This window comes from Protopterus annectens, chromosome 3.part0 (genome assembly GCF_019279795.1).
Source record: "Protopterus annectens isolate FY-2018-M chromosome 3.part0, PAN1.0, whole genome shotgun sequence".
Taxonomy (NCBI): domain Eukaryota; kingdom Metazoa; phylum Chordata; order Ceratodontiformes; family Protopteridae; genus Protopterus; species Protopterus annectens.
Genome location: NC_056731.1, coordinates 1,728,087,689 through 1,728,108,128, shown reverse-complemented (window position 1 = coordinate 1,728,108,128; position 20,440 = coordinate 1,728,087,689).

Here is a 20,440-nt window from a genome sequence, read left to right as displayed (position 1 = left end):
CCTGTTCCATGCTACCACCCGCCAACTGTCCTTCCTCTATGGCCACTGGCGATGGGGTATGTGTAGGCATGAGAACTGCGTGTGGGGATGAGAGAGATGCAGGTGGAATGGCAACCAATGGCACAGATTGAGCCCCTGATAACCCTGCCTGTGCCTTAATCATACTTTCATCATCACTGCTAGAGTCTGTGGGGACACTAACATCAGGTGGACTGCAGGAGGGCAGCGCACCTACATCAACACCTGTGAGGGGCAGACAAGGACTATACATTACAAGTTATACAGCACAGTATATACACACACACACACACACACACACACACACACACACACACACACACACACACACACACACAAACAAAGACAAACACACAGACAGACACAGACAGACAGACACAGACAGACAGAGACAGACATAGACACAGAAAAGACACAAACACAGACAGACACAGGCAGAGACACATGCTATGGCACCCAATGGCATGCAACATGCATGTGATATAGCAGAAGGCATTCAGCTTAGGCATTTATAGTGGTAGTTATCATACATCCCTGAGTTGCACACAACAGCATGCATGTGTTATAACAGAAGGCATGCACCTTACACAATTATAGTAGTAGTTAGCATACATCCGTGTGTTGCACCATTTCTGTTAGTAGGTTATGCCCCAAACCTGCAACACAATGCATGCACTATGCACTATTGCACCACACTGCCATGTTTTGTGCAACATACCCCACATGTTAACAGACCATCGCTGACCTTTGTACATCTGCCACTGATGCTTTGTGTTGGCCACTGCCCCTATGTGTGAGGAGGACATGAGCAGAAGGGTATGTTGAGTGAATACTATGTTTGCCTGAGCCCTAGCTTGCATATCTCCCCAAAGCAGTGCATGTCTGTTCAACATTATTCTGCTTACCCCTGAGCTGAGTCTACAGACAATGTGCATGTGGCTGTACACACATGTTTGTCATGACTGCCCCTACTTTGCAATGGTGCCACAGACCAGCACTGGTTAACAGTACACCAGCCTGATGTGTGGCATATGACCTTGCCAATCACATGCAGTATGACATGTATTCTGCTGACGTGTTGAAAGGCATGCATACATGTTTAACACAATTGTGTCCTTTCAAATATACAGTGCGGTAATGGTGTCCCAATGCAGGGATGTGTTATACTAACATGGACCTTCAGCTGACGCAATGTTGACAGTCTGCCCTATAGATATACAGTGACATATTGCACATTGAGCTGATGTGAACAGCCATTGTGGGGCATCATGTGGCTTCACTGTTCCTATACAGTGTGAGTTGCAGACACAGTTCACAGACATGACTGTGTTCATATACAATACATATCTAATGTGGAATGTGACCCACGTCACTGAGGTATATACACACTAAACCCTAATGTGGAATGTATGACACAGGTCAACGAAGGGTATACAGATGACACCCCTGCACATCTGAACCATATTGCTGATGCCTGGCAACTATGCCCAGACATGGCTAACTTAGCAGTACACCATGTCCCACGTGCCATCTGTGTACCTCACACACATGAGGAGCAAGCATGACAGTGATGTCTGACACCAGCAAGGTGAATGTACTGTATCTGTGGCCTGATATGGTTGTATGTGTATGTTGTGCAACATATGTATGTATTTGGATACTGTATAGGTGAATGCTTTCATGTCATGGCACACTCATGATGTTGAAGACATGTTATGTGGTGGTTTGATGTCATGCCTACACAAGCTGTGCACAGGCCTGTATGATGTTTAGTGTTTCACAGCTGTAATATCACCATTACACAAAGGCCATAGTTGTATTGTGTCGAGCCAATGTACAACAGGGTGTACACACATGTACATCACTTCGACTGTGTGTGTTGCTTCATGTCTCTGGCCATCCTCCATGGCCAGGTGTAAACATGTGTTGTCCAATGGTTGTGATGGGCATTTATTTCACATGTCAGTACTGTCCCATATGACATACACCCGTAGATGTCATATGCTCCACTGAGGACAGGGTTATGTAGACAAAGGGTGGTATGTTTGGGATGTGAGATATCATGTTTTGCAGGATAGTTAAGCAGTGTTGCAGTCAGACCACTAAATGTCATAGACATGTCAGATAGCACATGACATTGTACAACATTCATTGCAAGGGTATAATCCACAAGGGTGAATCCTGTGGGCTGGTCATACTCCAGCTCCCACACATTTAGAGTGTGTGCACACATATGTTCTCTGTATAGTACTGTTTGTATTCCCCACATGTGTAATGCTGATCTGTAATACATGTCCCTACAGTGAGCCACACCTCCACCATTGTATTCACAGCAGTCCACACATCTGGCAATGACAGTTTGTAAGATTTAGTGTAGGTGTTTTATATAGTTTTCAATTATTCCACATAGGTAACTACTGTGATGCATTGCAGGACTGACCTGTATATATTAACAGGGCCACCATAAATAATGTTTACGTGTGTTAAATGGCCACATGGCAGATAGCATGCAATTAATATGATCTGTGCATTATCGAGCCTGATAAATAATAACAATCTCACCTGCAACAGGCTGCTGTCGCTGAAAAATGCCAGAGGTACCTAAATAGGAGTGTCACAGCAGTAAGATCATTATCCACACCTGTGTGATAGCTACAGGGTGCAGTGTGCATGTTAGCACATAAGCCAGTACAATAGGCTATACTATGGAGTATGCACATCTGTGCATACATAGAGTAGCAAATTATAGTATTTGACATGTGTGCATACATGCCTTGCATATGATGTTACATTACATATTGTGCAGTAACACATGTAACTATATGAAATATATTTGTATTATATGTGCAGTAGTACCTTAACAGGCAACTCCAGGCTCAGTGGTTGTGAGACACCTACCTCCACAATACCAGCTAAAGTTTGTGGATGGAGTTCTGCAGGTGTCTCCAGGTTGGCCAGTAGCTCCTCAGTATGTGTGAGTGGGGGCTGGGTGAGTGGTCTCCCACCTGTTGCACCTTGTTCCCTAGCAATTGCATTTGCATGCTATTTCGCCCATCTAATGATCTCGGTGCAGTGTCGGTACACCTGCTGATAGGTGCGATTGTGGCTGCCAACATCATTTACCCTCCTGGGCAGTTCCTCCCGCTGGACATCCCGCTGCTGTGCATCCTGTGGCACATGGCTGAAGAGTGTTACATGGTTGTCCAGGAGGTATGGAATGACGACCTCATCCTCCAAGTGGGTGTAAGGTGGCAGCCTGGCACACTGCATACCTGGAAGACATAATGATGCAACAGGTCACAGTAACTCACAGAGAAGTACAGAAGTATAGCTGAACATACATGTGTATCACATTTATTAAGATTACAAATATGTCATTGCAAATCTACATGACACTAACACCACTGACATGTTTAACTCACGCACATTGGATACGTACTGGTAATTTAATGTTATCACCATATATGTTTGTGTCAAGTGATGACATTGCTCTAACTCCATGTGGATGTTGTCTTGATGTTGGCATGTTTGTTTGCCTGTACTGGTGTCATTACCTATCAGCACATGCCTGGATGTGTTCACATTAATGCAATATACCTTAATGCTGTGTATATGTCACATATATAGTCATACACAGCCTTGAGGGACATGACCTGTGACCCTGCAGACTTGCTCACGGAAAGTTTTACATGTATGTGTTTTGCCATTTACATATACATGGCACTGTACAGCAGTTTAGCATCCTGCCATGTATTACCTGTGTTGCACATGTGAAACACATGGGACAATGACTAGCTTGATGGCATTTGCAGGGTTGGATATCAACTATAGCATGTATGGTCATAGTGAACTAGTAGGCTATATGCCCTGGGCCATTTATGAGCCTAGGTTGAAAGGTTACCTAGCTGTAGCCAACAGACAGTTATGTTTCAGTGGCCAGTTCAAGCAGTGCCGCAGAACTGATCCACAGGGTTACTGATATATTTGCCATGCGGTCATCACACCATGTCACAAAGAGGGGCAATGTGCAGCTTTGCTGGACAGGGATGCATAGTATGGCAGGAGTATGTAAAGTGTGTGGGACAGGGTTCTGTTAGACATGTTGTGATCCTTGTACTAGAAAGGTGGATGTTCATGAAGTATGTATTTATTTGAAATCAGGATGTGTAAGTGTAGCATGTCCAACATCTCTGTGTTGGACATGACTTTATTCAGGTTAGGCATCATGCTACATAGTGGAGCTAGGGATTGGGAAGGCCAGTGTAGGCCATCTGAACATGGCCAATAACCCTTATAGAAAATCTGTGATCTATTATAGGTCACTTGAGTGTTGAGTATGGCTGAACAATGATCTCTATATTCATGGATGGCATCCTGTCATGATTAGAGGTGCCACTTATGACTACCTGACTGGTGTGGTGAAGTAACTATCAAAGGAAAGACTATTGTCCAGCTGCATCTCATACACACACAGTTTCCATTATATTGACCACTGCCTAGGTGGTAGTTCATGGGTGCAGGGTTTTTAAAATAGGGGATGACAATGCAATACTTAGCTGTCAGATTGTGGCCATACGTCACACACCACACATCCGACCCACAAAGGCCCTTCTGTATGTTTCCCGCAGCACTCATTGAGTCAACTATTGCTCCTAGTTCATAGTAATTTGCAAACTTCAATAGGCAGATGCCTTCTGTGTTAGTCTGTGTGGTATAGATAACAATGAGGGGGAGTACCAGGAATTAACCCTGTATTACTGTAGCTGGCACTGGTTTGATGTGCATGTATTAGTCAGACATCTTCTGTAGTGTTGGTTCTGCCAGCAGTCCAGTTGCCAACCACTCCTGTGACATAGGAATATACACCTAGTTTACTGAGTGTAGCTGGAACACAGTATGGGTGATGGTGTCCTAAGTCCTGGCAAGGTCATGATATGCTGTGTGAATCAAACTTACTGTCATCTACATCTGTACTGACTACATCAAATAAGTTGATCAAGGTTCATGGCCTTACAGATCAAACTCAGCAGGGTAGTAGTGTACTATTTCCCATTATCAGTGGTGTCCCCCCTTTGTGAGGTGTGATAACTGTTGCTGTGTAACATTCAGTATGTACACAGCCTGACATGAAGCTATGATTGAACATGATGTGTATGTGGAGAGCAAATTGTTCTGACATTTGTGTAGGATACACCCTGGGATGTTGACAGGTCCCATGCAAGCTGTATGTATGGCTTTATAGAGTGCAGCTTGTACCTGCATAGTTGTTATTAAGGGGGGTCTGTAGTGTACATGGATATATAAATATGTGTACCTGTTGGGGGGAGGTGAGTGTGGGTTTAGCTTATCCAATACCCTATCTGGATGAACAGGTGCTATTTCTGTAGGTGCAGTACTTCTCATGCCATAGTGCTGTGAAGCACGACAGGTCTTGTTGTTGCCATTATGATTCATGACACAGCTATAGAATGCTCTGTGGTTGGCCACATAATATGTGGCTGATTAGTTTCACAGTAGCTTTGTGTGACTTTATATGGCATATCTCCATCTTACTGAGGCTGACCAGGGATCACCTCCACTCATGTGTGTTCACTCTTTCAACAGTTACTACCTTATGTGGTACAGTTTAAGGCAGGGTACCACCAGTTTGCCTTCCTGTTTGTGTTTGGTTGAATATTGGTTCTGTTTCAATGGCACAATCACTGCATTTATGTGAGTGCTTAAAGTGCGTTTGTGTAAGATTCAGCATTTGCACATGCATTGTCCATCTGCATGGGTGCCATGACAGTCACCACTTCGCTCATAAGAAGCATAACATTGGCTTTGGAGACTGACTATGTGTAGCATACTGTTAGCCCTGTTTGTGTGACTATGGTGATCCAGGTCATTGGGATTGATAAAATCCAACATGCATTGAGCACAGGTGTTGGTACATGAGTCTTCCTAGTTCATAATGGGATAGTTGAGAGTAGCCATTATTATGATTTTCTGTCTCAAACCTAATATTCTCCATTATAGCACAATATGACAGTTGGGAAGTCTGAGGCATGGTTGGTTATCTGTCGCAAGGTGCAATTTGGATTCCACTTTGGCACAAAGGTAGCTGCTCAGCATACTGCATCTGAAGTATGCAAGTGCAACTAGCGTGGGGGTGTACATGTCCTTCAGGAATATGGACACACCTGTGGCCCATGTGTTCCAATAAAGGATAATGGCCAAGAGGTGAGGTATGTGTTATAACATGGTCATGCAGGGGTGCTCTACAGAGCGTTGAGCCATATTTCAGTCATTCTCCATGTTAAGGACTGACATAAGTGAGTCCATATTGAGTTTCTGAAGTGTATCATTGAGTAGCGAGACCTGCAGTCTATTGCTTGGCTATCCCTGTTACAGCAGTGGACTTTCACTGGAACTTTGCATGATGAAGGCACTATAGGGGAAGCATGATCCCTAGCCAGTATCCAGATTCCCAGGGGTGACAGGTGCAGGCCCTGTCTGGCAAAGCATCATGGTCTGTCAACCATGTTATCCCAGGCAGAGAGATACTGGATACCCTCTGAATTACACCAGTACATTAGACAATTGTGGAATACAATCCTTTTGTCCCTGTGCTGCAGTGTCATTCTGGCCAATGGCAGAATGCTACCCAGGCCTTGGGACATACCTGCATGGGCTACAAACCCTGACAGTTCCTACATGTGTGTTTCCATGCAGTCCATGCTACTGCATCACAGGACCTGCACAACAACATGAAATATGCCAGAGCCATGTGTATAGTTCAAAAGGTGGTCTGAGTGTATGGGTATGTGGCTAATCATGGCAGACAGGCAGCTGACAGTATCTTTGCCCTCGTATAGCTTGCTTTGTAACATAGTGCTAGAGTTTGCATTCACAAATGAGTACTGTTGGGCATGTTTCTGGCCACATGTTCTGAGGTGTGGCACAATTATAAAAACTATGTCATACAGTTTTTGTATTTTGTTGTCTGTCTATTCCAGCTGGGAGGTCTCTTGCTCAGCCAGATACTTAGAAGCCTCTGTTAATGTGTGTGATTTCTGGTGGTATGTGTGGGTGTCCTTACTGTGTTCTGGTAAGGGTATGTGTTGGTTGTGGTGATGAGATGCATGTGTTAACCTATATATCATGACTGTCCAGTCCAGTCATGGCTGTAGACTGGACTGCCTTCCAGCTTACCCCATAGCTGCATCACAGACAATGTGTGGGGTGTGGTGTTAGGTGGGTTTGGCAGTGTACATGGCATAGAGATTACATTCCCCCAGGATGGCCACATACACACAGCTGACATTAGTAAACACCAGTAGCTAACTAGTGGACATGCCTGTATGAGCATTCAGTACTACAAGTAGCAAGTACTGTATTTAGTTTACTTATTGCTTATGAAGATGTTTTAAACAGTGATGCTCACAAGTAAATATTTGTGTTATGGACGTGACAACACTGGCTATTACAGAAACATAGTAGCTACCTTTAGCAACAATCCTCCTCTGAAGAGCACATCACATCCTGATAGTTGATTGCAGATGATGCAAGTGTCAACAGGTCTGTATCCTTTCCTGGGTATATACTCACATATCCACCAGAACCATGAACTCTGTTGGGCACAGACACCCGCTCCCCAAACAGAGTCAAGTATCAATGGACACTGCTGCCACTATCAACATGATCAGGATATAATCAGATAGTGTAAGCCATCACCTATGAAGCAGCTATTACACATGGGCAGCGGTCTCCTACATCTTACACTCCTACTGCAGAAGTTACACTGGAGTTATAGATGATATACAACCTGTTTCATTACCAGTACTGTGCACAACCTTACATACAGTATTTGCAAGCGGCTGTTAGGTTGGGAAATGAGGGGTTAGGCTACACAAACCTGAAAGTTCAACCAGTGTGTCTCTACTCTCAATATCCACTCTATGTAGGTGTGCACATAGCCATTTGAGCCAGCCCTGTAACAAGGGTCACTACACATTTGCATAACATGTACACATACACAGCTGTTATTGCTTGCAAACCATACCAGTGAGGTGGATATTACATGTCTTATGTGCATGGATAGTTACTTAACTCTTCCAATTTTCTTTGCTATCATGCTGCTAAACTGTCAGATGAATACAAGTCATATGTATCCTGTTATTGAGTATTGTAATTGCCAATAGAAATAACTAATGTTTGCATAACATAACAGAAATGTTATGTAAAATGGAATACAAATCTGCCTAAAATACTGTACATTACACAGTTATTGGCACAATATCCCACAATGCAAATCATATTTGCACAGTAAGCCCACCTTTGACATGCCCATCTCACTAATACACCCATACATATGTCTACTGCTACAATATATCAACATATACTATCCCCTGTTATAGCACATATTTGTTGGACCAACCTTAGAGTGGCTGGAAAAGAACTGATGAATTCCAAGCCCATATATATCATCCCTTGTGGTGTACGAGGAGATTGCCTTGTGACCTACAGCAGTACACACATAGAATACTACAAGCATTACTACTGCTCAACAATACATCACTACAAGACAGCTATTTCCACTATATGCATTGATTACACTGTAATTATTACAGAACAGGTACATACACAGGCATACTAAATGTTATACATACCTTCTTAGTAATTGGAGGTGTTATTGACTGGTATATTAATCGTTTTCGGTTTGTGTTTCGATCTTCTGTTGGGTATTTTGTACTATTCTGCAGGTAAATACAGATGGTTTGAATGTGTGACAAGGCATCCTTTTATAGTTAGAGATCAGTAACATGTGCTATCCTGATCACCAATTGGTGTTCCACAGTAGTTAATTACATGCACATCAGATGTGCAGCTACTCCCTTAGCCAATGCCATGGCAACAGTGGAGTATAATTGAGTACTCCACTTGGGTGCTGTCCCTTTGCCTTACTTGTGAGGAAGACAGCTTGGAAGTGTTGTTTGAAATTTATTGCAACAGCTGTATGGAGACAAACACAAATATATTGTGTGTAATGCCTAGAAGATTTGGTCTACATGTGAGTACTGCTGTTATATTTCTGAACATTGCTACATGTGCAGGGTTTGTCTGTACCTAATACTTCTATATATAGGTTCATAGTTTAGTATGTCTGGCCAGGATGTTTGACCAGCTCAAGGCTGTATGGCTATGCATATGTTAGGGGGTTTACAGTGTGCTCACCAGACATCTTTAGTTTGGTGTAAATGTGTATCATACTGTGCTGATAATCAGCAGTTGGTAACACCACCTGGTGTAATTACTTTTCAATCCTTTGAAACAGGATTAGTTCGAACAAACCCTGTAATATCTGCAGCTGTTCCATTGTATAACAGCAACTATGTCACATAGGGCCATGTCAGTGTGTCTCTGTCTAGGTATGTTAAGGTTTCAGCAGATGTCATACAGTGGGTGAATAATTGGTTATGGTATGACAGAATGTATTCTTGTAATTAGTTTGGGTGTGGGAGAGATGGTGGGTGTACATAACAGATGCAGGTGTGTTGGAACTGCTTTTATACATATTCTATATGTGTGGGGGGTTCTTTCCCTATGTGAACACCTATCCCTTAGTGGACTAATACTATGGTAATTGCAGGCTGATTCATTAAGGCACTGTTAAATGCTTCCTGTATAGCATGCAGGTATTGTTAGTCCTTGAATCCTTTTGGCAATACATTGGAATGTAATAAAGTTTTGCTAAATGAAAGATGTCTGTGTATATCTGTCATGGATATTTGCAGTCATTGTAGTTGTGTTGGTGACTAATCCTATTTGGCTCATATCCATAGAACATATTTGTAATAGTGTATTGCCATATTCTCTTCATATGTTATGTTCATATTGTTTGGGTGTGGCAGAAAGTGTGATTGCTATGGTCCATGTTATACTCATATTTGAACACTTCAGATGCTGTATACACACATGTATGTATGTATATATATATATATATATATATATATATATATATATATATATATATATATATATATATATATAAAGTATATATTATTGCATATGTTTATATGTACCTCCATAGATGTGTACCTGTTTTTAACCTATCTATATATCTACATATATATGTGTATATCTCTATATAGCGACATGTACCTATGTATCTCTTTCACTCTCTCCCTCTCTATATATATATATATATATATATATATAATATATATATATATATATATATATATATATATATATATATATATATATATATAATGATAGCAAAGTCCCAAAAGATGTATAAACACAATTCCCCAAGGAGCCAAAGTTGTATAGTCTACAATGTAAATTGATAATACAGCAATTTGTTTGTATTGGTGGTGGTAGAAAACTTGCTGCAAGTTCGCAAGATACAACAATCAATTTAGTACTCACTTGGTCAAACACTCATTCCATTACTTACTGACATGAAAATAAGTCCAAAATGTGTTCAAATGTTGTATTGGAAAATCCTGCTGATAAAAAGATTTGCCGTAGGCTCATGAAAATAGCCACCAAATGAGTGTATACTTGAGCAACCGCTCATTCCAATACTTCGTATCGTAAACTTGTAACCAACAGATATCCCAAGGACTTGTAGATAATATACAAAGGGCCAGATTCAGGAAGGCTTACACGGAGTTTAAGAGTAGTGTAAGCCTCCGTGTAAGCCTCCTGATTCAGCAACAGCCCAAATCTCCGTGTAAGAGACAGCTAACACGTCTCTTACACAGAGTGGGCGTGGAAATGCTCAATACCTCATTTGCAGCTCCAAGATATGCAAATGAGGTATGTGAGCGATCCACGAAGCCCAAACCAGTCCGTGTAACGGACGTGTTAGCTGCAGAAATGTACTCAGCTGACAACTGAGTACATTTCTGCAAATTAAAACGGAGCTATGTCAGCTCCAAATAAAGGGTGCATTTGTTAAATTAAGCATGCCAATGGCCAAATATGTGGCCATTGGCATGAAAGTGTTGCAAAAAAGTTATATAACTTTTTTTTTTCACGGATTTATGTGTTTAACTGTAGCACACCAGCAAACGGGTGCTCTACCTAAAACTGAAAACCGAAGCTTATAAGCCCACAATTGTGGGATTTATATATTACATGAAATGTCAATGGAGGGACTTGCAGAGCAAAACAATATGGCCTCCGTTTAGTGGTTGTCAAGGGGAAGCTCCGTGTAAGATATGTAACTAAGCATTACTAGGCAATCCTATGTAAATGAGGGTTACAATACTGAATCACACTGCCACATAAGTAATGAGCACTTTCTGAGTAGTGTAAGAGTTAGAGAAGGGGAGGAACAGAGTAAGAGGTAGGTGACATCATGGGGGAAGGATAGAAAGAAATGTACCAGATTGGAGGGCAATGTAAGGTAAGAGATGACAGACAGACATCAGGGAGGGAGGTGTGTCCCAACAGAACACTAGGAATGTCAAGAAATTGAGGGCATACGCTATCCCTACACTCTAAGTTTCTTGATATACGTGCATGCGCTGCAGCGCTGCAGTAAGGCGGGTTCAACATGTGGGAGCGTGTTGCAAACTGTTTACAACGGTTTGCGGGCGCACGTGTAAGGCGTGTGCGCGCTGTTAGCATGAATCAGCCTAGCTAACACCGTGTAAGGATGTGTGCGTGTTACACCGTAGGGATGTGTACACACGTTTAAGTTACTGTGAGCGTGTTTAAGCCGGTGTGCACATTGCTCCCCTCAGGAAACAGAGAGGAAATAGGAAACAACCAAAATACAGGAACCTGCCAGAAGATACTACTAAAGTTAATTGGTGGAAACAATTAGAAGCAGGCAATTACACAGGCAGACTAGAAGCCCAACCCAGCACTTAAAACACAACAAAGAGCAGTGCAGGCTGTTTCTCACAAGAGATACTGCCAGAAACTAAGCTATCAGAGTTGAAACCTGCAAAAAGCTGAACTCAGAGCAGAAATGCTAGGGGCTGCCATAGCTGTTATAATCAGACATAGGCGAATTGCTGAGGGTGGTGATAATGCAGATGCTGACAGACAACCCAGAGTGAGGAGAAGGAGAAGAGTATACAGGCCTAGGGTCACATACCATGGGTTACATGAGCTGGAGATAGTAGAGCGCTATAGAGTGGACAGAGAGCTCCTGCAGCAGATTGTTGAGCTGTGCAGGCCACGCCTCACACACAGAACCAACAGAGGGGAACCCATCCCAGTGGAAACCAAGGTATGTGTTGGCCTAAGAATACTAGCAACAGGTACCTTTCAGAGACCAACTGGCGATATGATGGGGATATCACAGGCATCAGCCTCCAGGGTACTGCACCAGTTCCTGGATGCCATGTCACCACATGTCAGTGATCATATATATGTCCCTAGTGACAGTGAGGTTGTGTCCAGCAATATGCGTCTCTTCCAGCAAATAGCGGGATACCCTGAGGTGCTGGGTGCAATAGACTGCACGCATACACATCAAGGCACCAGCCGGTGAGCGGGTAGAGTCTACATTAACCGCAAGGGATACCCCTCCATCAACTGCCAGGTCGTGTGTGATGCCCAGGGCATAATAATGAATGTGTGTGCTGGCTGCCCTGGGAGCTACCACGATTCCCACATCTGGCATCTGACGCAGCTGTACCAATCATTTGCCAATGGGGACTTCCCACACGGACACCTAGTGGGGGATGCTGGTTATGCACTTGAGCCGTGGCTGATGACACCCATCAGAAATGCACACACACCTGAACAGGAACGCCATAATGAGGCACACGCACAAACACGTAATATCATAGAGCGTGTGTTTGGGCTGCTCAAGTCACGGTTCCGGTGTCTGGACACGACTGGTGGAGCTATGCAGTACACACCAACTACATGTACCCAAATGATCATGATATCTGCTATGCTTCATAATATGATCCTGGTGAAACAGCTGCACGACGACCAGCACAGGGCTGGGCCAAACATCCCCCCACCATTGCCAAGGCCACCACAGGCAGAGGTGACTTGGAGGAGGAACAACCTGACCTTGTCCCAGTAGGCAGAAGGAGGCGTGCCCAGTATGCCCTGGCCTTGGCAAAGAGGCAACGCATAGCACATATGCTTGGTCAGTAGGAACACTGGGACCGATACCCACTCTGACTCACTCATACAGTAACAGGGATGCCTAACATGACACAACCTGCTTCCAAAGTGTAGTATGTGCATCCGACAGAGGCAGCCCTGCAGCACCACCCGAGGCATGAATGCCATGTGTTAAGTAATGTAATACCATGTATCATATGCACACCTGAGGACCATGACTAACATCCACCCTCACCAATCATAAACCACAAAAACACAAACCCACCTCATAGCTATCACAAGGGATAGGAACCTAGATGTAATGCTACCCAATGCCAAAGGTATAAACAGCAAGATGTGTGCAGTGTAAATGCACACAGTATAGGGAATGCACATATCAGTGCTGTAATAGAAAACAGGGTCAAAGCACATCAGCACCCTGACACTACCAGGGTCACACCTCATACAGTGATGTACATGTGCAAAAACATGGAACAAGATACAAAATGAGGGTGACTACCAATAAATGGCATGGATAACCACACACCCCTGTTGTTACCACAACAAGAAGCAACATGCATTAGCCATGGTCAAACACCAATGGCTAAAACTGACTACTACTATATAGCTTGCTGCAGACCACTGTCCTAATAGCAGCAACTGCCCCAGGCCTATGTTCACAGGTTCACAGGTTCATACTAGGCTATCTGCCCTAGGGCATTTATAAGCCTAGACCAGAGTTCCGTGGAGTCTGCCGCACCTTCACTCTGACGGATAATTTGCCCATTATATTGCTGTGCCTCTGACAAGCTGTGATACTGAGGTTATCCCTGGGGCATACCTGCAATCCCCATCCATTGATTAAGATCTCACTTGAATAAAGCCAGTGAGGTACTCAGCCTCACATGTACCAGGATGTTGTTCCACAGCATAGGGACTCTCTGGTTGAAGAATCTGTCCCTCCAGCACATCCTATTAATATCTGTGTTGAGGTTTAAATCTCCTGCCACTGTAGTTCTGATGGATGTAGAGGTCTTGAGGTGAAGCGTGTACATTAACTCAGGTTTGGACATGGCCTTGGATGTCAGGCACAGGTCACCTCTGAGCAGACGGTAAGTCACGGAATCAAGCTGGAATTCCTCCAGTCGGGCAGCATAAGAAATATGTTTGAGACCCTTTCTCCTCCTGTCGAGGAATTTGTGGGCCCATCCAATTGCCATAGGTGTCAGGTCATATACATGCTGAATGGGGCATTGCACTCAATCAATGGTCCGATGAGTGAAGAGTACAGGGAAACAATGACCTCCCTGGATCTAGATGTGAATCCCTGCATGATGAGGTGGGCAATGTAGAAGTTCTACCTAACTACCCTGGCAACGTGAGTGTCAAACAAAAGGTTACTCTCAACCTGGGTGCCCAGGTCCCTGATAACCTCCTGTGTGCTTAGAGGATTGCCACCTACATGGGAACTAGTGGTAACCTTGTTCTTCCCAAAGGGTATGGCTATGCATTGTTTAGTGTGTAATGTAAGGCCATGGCTCTGGCACCAGTTATCCGTGTCTATGACACCCTTCTGAAGGATGTCTGTGTCAGATGGGTGTCCAACTATGGTTCCCAGTCTGCAGTCATCTTCAAACCTTGTCAGCCATAATCCTGCTGTGTTTGCTTGTACTTCTGAAAAGTAGATGCTGAGCAATAGTGGGCCCAGGACTGAGCCCTGTGGGACACCACTTGTGACAGTTGTGGAGTGTGACATGGCACCAGCAAGTCTGAACCTGTCTGTTCTGTCACGTAGCCGGTTTGCAACCCATCTTGTGATGTATGGGTTCACATTTAAGCTAGTGATGTTTTCAATGATACCCGAGTGGGGTATTGTGTTGAAAGCCTTTGCCAGGTCAAGGTAGGCTGTGTGGAGTGCCTTGCCCTTGTCAATGGCCTTGGTGTCTGTTATGAAACAGTCAACCAAGTTTAAAAGGCATGATCTGCCCTCAACAAAGCCTAACTGGGTTGGATCTAATGTCTGCAAGTCCCCTATGTCCTCATCTATGACTTCCATTATGATCTTCTCCATAGCTTAGCAGACCCTGCTTGTCAAGCTGATGGGATGGTAGTTTCCGTGGTCGGTGGAGGCACCCCCATGTGAAGTGGGTCCACCATTGACATATGCCACTCCTTGGGAACATATCCTGAGTTGAGGCTAAGATCATACAGCTGCCCTGACTGCGGGTTTAATTCTTGAGTGAGTTCATGGAGCACAAAACCAGGGACACCATCTGGTCCCATGGATGCTGCGTCCTTTCCCTTGGATAGAGCAGTTCCCACCTGAGCATTTGAGATGTTTGGGGGGCTACAATCCTCTTTCATACATATCTCTCCAGTTGTGGTGAAGGGGTGGGGGGAGAAATCTGCACTGAACATGTCAGCCAGTATGTTGGCAATGTCTGTAGGTTCAGTGATATTTACAGCATTCTGAGCCTATTCTGAGCATATCTGGGAGTTTCCTCCCAGGTGTGTAACGTATGTATAAAAGGCCTCATTGTTGTCCCGTGAGCCCTTAGTGGGTTTACTCCCAATATTCGCCTTGGATGATTTCATGGGGGAACTCAGTGTTTCACCTATATTGAGCAGGGGTGTCTACCCTTCCACGGATATCGCTCTATCTTGTAGTACCTCCTTCCTTGTGTTGTAGTGCTTGTTTATGGCTGAGGTCCACCACACTGGACGCTTGCCTCTGGTACAACGAGTCTGTGTTTTGTTTGGGATTGCCTCATCCATGCAGTCTTGAAGGTGCTGGTAGAAGGCAGTTGTAAGTGATACAGTGGCTTGGGTAATGGTGTCTGCTGGCTTGGGGGTTTGAAAGAGACCACAACAGTCATTAGAAGTGTGTAGTCGGCTTCTGAGAGGTTCTGCACTGTGGTCTTTTCTATCTGGGGTGGGGGTGGGATGTGGACTTCCACTGAGAGTAGGTCATGATCTGATCTCACCAATGATGGGTATACCTCTGGTGTTGAACATTGTGAGCCCATGTTTGTGATGATGAGATCTACTATGTTGTCTCCTCTTGTGGGGATGGTGACTAGTTCTTCCATGGCATGTGAGTGTATGAACTCTAGGAACCTGTGGGCTAGAGTGTTGTGGCTGTAGTACTGATCCCAGTCTATATTTGGATAGTTGGGATCACCCAGTGTGATGGTGTTTGCAGGTACATGTATCCCTGCCACTGTTTTCATGAAAGCTCTGTGAGGTACCTGAGTTTCAGAGGATGGCCTGTAACATGCTACAAACTTCAGAGCAGTCTTGCCTATGGTTAATTGCACCCGGATGGTGTCCAATGCATCGTGTGTTGCCACCAACCATGAGGTGAGGGTGTCCTTGATGAATATTGCTATTGCCACCCCTCATAGTGGTAATATGTGTACTGCATAGATACGAAATATTGTGCCTCTGACTTAGTAGTGACACATTATGACCACCTTACATAATTGAATAATGTGACTATGCCTCTGTCCAGTCTGTGCCCCTGTCCAAATGCAGCTCTCCAGATGTCTCTTGAAGAGAGTCAGTGAGGTACTCTGTCTAACATGAACTGGGATACTCTGCTAGAGTTTGAGATGCCTCTGAGTTATGACTCTGTCCCTTCAGCATGTCCTATACATGTATGTGCTGAGGTTCAAATCTTTAGCTCCCATGTTTCTGGTGGATGTGGATTGCTTGCAGTGGAGCATGTCTACCAAATCCTGATCGGACATGGTCTTGTATGTCAGGCATAGGTCACCTGTACGCATGTGGTATGACACTGAAAAAAGCTTGTTTTTAGTTATTCTGGAAGTATATGACATGTGTTGTAGATCCCTGATCTTCATGGTAAGGTACTTGTGGGGTCTCTCCAGCTGCTGCAAGTGCTGGTTGAGGTACATACCAAATGGGGCGTTGTATTCAAGCATGGGCCTGATAAGGGAGAAGTATAGTGGTACAATGACCTCCTATGGTCTGGATGGAATACCCTCCATTATAAGGTGGCCAAGATAGAAAGTCTGTCAAACAACTTTGGCAACATGGGTGTCACATGAGATGTCACTATCTACATGTGTCCCCAGCTGTCTGATTTGTTTCCTGTACTCATTGGGTTGCTGTCTATGTACAGATCTGTGGGTACTGTGTTCCTCCCAAAGGGGATGGCTACACATCAGTCGCAGTCAGTTTTAGGCCATGAGTCCAGCACCAGCTATCTGTCTGTGTGACGGCAGTCTGTAGGATGTGTGTGCTGGCTGATGTATTCACTATGGTGCCCAGGTTGCAGTCATCTGTAAACTTTGTCGGCCACAACCTTCCTATGTTTGCTTTCACATCTGAAAAGTAAATACCAAATAAGAGAGGTCCCAGGACACAACCTTGTGGGACACCACTTGTGACTGGCTTCGAACCTGACAAGGCACCTGCAATGTTGACATTATGGGTTCTGTTTCTGAGCCATTTTGCAACCTATGCTGTGACATATGGTGTTATATTTCAGCTGTTGAGCTTGTCTATGAGGCCTGAGTGGGGTATTGTGTCAAAGGCCTTAGCCAAGCGCAGGTAGGTTGTGTGGACTGTGTAGCCCTCATCAACGGCTCTACTGACAGTTTCAAAGTAGTCAACTTGGTGCAAAATGCAGGATCTGCACTGTACAAAGCTGAATTGGGTGTGATCAAGGGTCTGTAGGACACCAATGTCTCTGTGTGGAAGCTCCATAATGACCCTTCACAAAGCTTTGCAGACAAGGCTGTTTAAGCTTGTGTGGTGGCAGCTGCCAGGGTCTGTGGAGGCATCTCCTTTGTGGAGTGGGACCACTGTTGTCGTACGCCAGTGTTCAGGTACAGATCCTGTAGCAAGGCTAAGGTTAAATAGCATCTGCATATACAGGTTTATCTCCATCTGTAGTTCACATAGCATGCAACTGGGGATACCATCAGGTCCCATTGATGCTGTGTACTGCCTTTGCTGACTGCGGCTCTCACATGGACATCCAGGATGACAGTGAGGTTACATACAGCTGTGATAACTATCATGTCTTGGGGGTGAGGGAGGGGGTACATTGCACTGAACTGGTCTGCCAGGGTGTCAGTAATATCTGTCAGGTCCCTGGGATATAAGTTGTTGTGTACCAAATCTGAGCATATATGAGGGTTCCCACCCAGGCGTCAGACATAACTGAAGAAAGCAGTGTGGTTACCTTCATCGTCTGTGGTGATTTATGTCCCCAAGTTGAACTTGGGTGTCTTTATGTGAGAATGTAGCTGTCTACTACTGCTGATCACAGCTGCCTTGCATTCTGGAGATGTAGCTCTGTCTTGCATTAGTATCCTTCATCTGTTATACAGTTCGTTTATGGCTGGGGTCCACCAGACAGGCCACTTTCCCTTGGTGGTGAAGGTCTCATTCTCATTTGTGATTGCATGGTCCATGCTTACTCGGAGATGTCTGTAGAAAGTGTCTGTGCAGGAGTCACCATTGTGTGTTGTGGTTTCCACTGGCCCAGTGGGCTTAATGGATACCATCTCAGTCCGAAGAAGTGTGAAGTCAGCTTCTGAGCTGTTTGTCACTATACCCCTGGTATCATACTAGCACTGACACAGGTGTAAACAATTCCCCAGAATCCATCAAACAAAATGGACATGCAGGCTTACAGATGCCCTAGGGGGGTAGCCTAGTATGAACCCATTATGATACAGATTGTACAGGACACTACAGATAACCCCAAGGCTGTTGCAAATGATGGTAGTAAGCATGTTGTTGATTCCTGGATATGCTCCGGATCACACAGATATTACAAACAACATACCAGACACACACAGGTATGGCCAACATACATCCTGACATGTGCAGTGCAAAACCCCCCCCCATAATGCCAAATACCTTCCCCAGCAGACTGCCGCCTCCATGACATTATGTCACCCTTACCACAGGGTACGTACCCAAAGAGCAGTGTACAACAACAGTGGGTGTTCTCAACAAAGGTGTCTCCTGAATGGATAGGAAAAACAACCACCACAGAATCATGAGAGGTTTGGTCTGCACAGCTATGGAAAGGACCAGCATGTACCACAGACATAATGATATTGTGGATCTATTGACACCCGACCCTACCCAGTGTGGGTTTACAAAGTGCAGACCCCACCCCTAAACATGTGTGACTCAGTTGAAACAGTACTTGAAGTCAGTGATGAGGGCAATGTGGTCCACACAGTGTAGCCGGACCTTGCAAAGCCTTCTGTACAATACCCTATGTGTTCCGTATAGATTTGCTCACCAGCTGATATATACACCCCAATGTCATGGGAGGGGTTGCAAACCAGACCAACGACAGAACTGACATGGTCAGACATGCAGCAGCCATGTCAGACTACAAACCACATATAACAGGCATCCCACAAAGCTTGGTCCTGGGACCTTCACCATCTGGTATATATGCCCCATAGGTACAGGCCAACAAGTAAGGACTGTGCTGGAACATGTTTGTAGAGGACAACAAGCCGCCTGACATATCTGATACACCAGCTGACACAAGCATCCCATAAAAGGGCCACATAGAAACAGACAGCTGGTGCCATAGCCATGTCAGCATGTTAAATGGTGAAAACAGTATAGTCAGCCTCTGTGGATAATCCAGTAAGTGACCACCAATTCCCACATAGGTGTCGACCCATGACATACCTAACATGTAATGCCAGAATGGGGGACACAAGGTGATAGATATCCTGCATTGGACAACAATGTGGCTGTAGGGTTAACAGCAACAATCCATATACCAACCTAATCATTAGGGTTATGACATCTAGCTAAGGGGAGGTCATTGTGGTTTTGCAGTTATCTTTCAGCAGCATTACAAATGACCACAACAGCGCCTGTGTGGTGTACCTCAGCAGATACATTCAGCAACTGTAAAGTCCACAACAGTACCTCACCAGGAGTATCAAAGAGCTGGAACACATGTAATGTGTCGCCTGATTAAACAGAATGCAGCTCCACACACTGCCATGCTGGCCACCCAGACACAAGCTGTGCCTGATGTAGAAAGCCATGTCCAAGCTGTCAGCAATGCACATGCCGCACCTTGTACAATGTGAATGGCAGGGAGATATGCACATGAGGGACCTGAACCCCAGCACTGACATACATAGGACAAGCTGTACTGCATTATCCATAACACAGAAGCCACCACCACGCATGAGTAAACTACCAGTACAGGTTATCCATAGAGTCACTCATTGATTCTACTCAACAGGGATCCTAACGAGTGGATGGGAGATGGTAGGTATACCCTGGGTATCAATGTTGTGTCACAGGTAGACAGAGGCACAGTATACAAAACAAGACA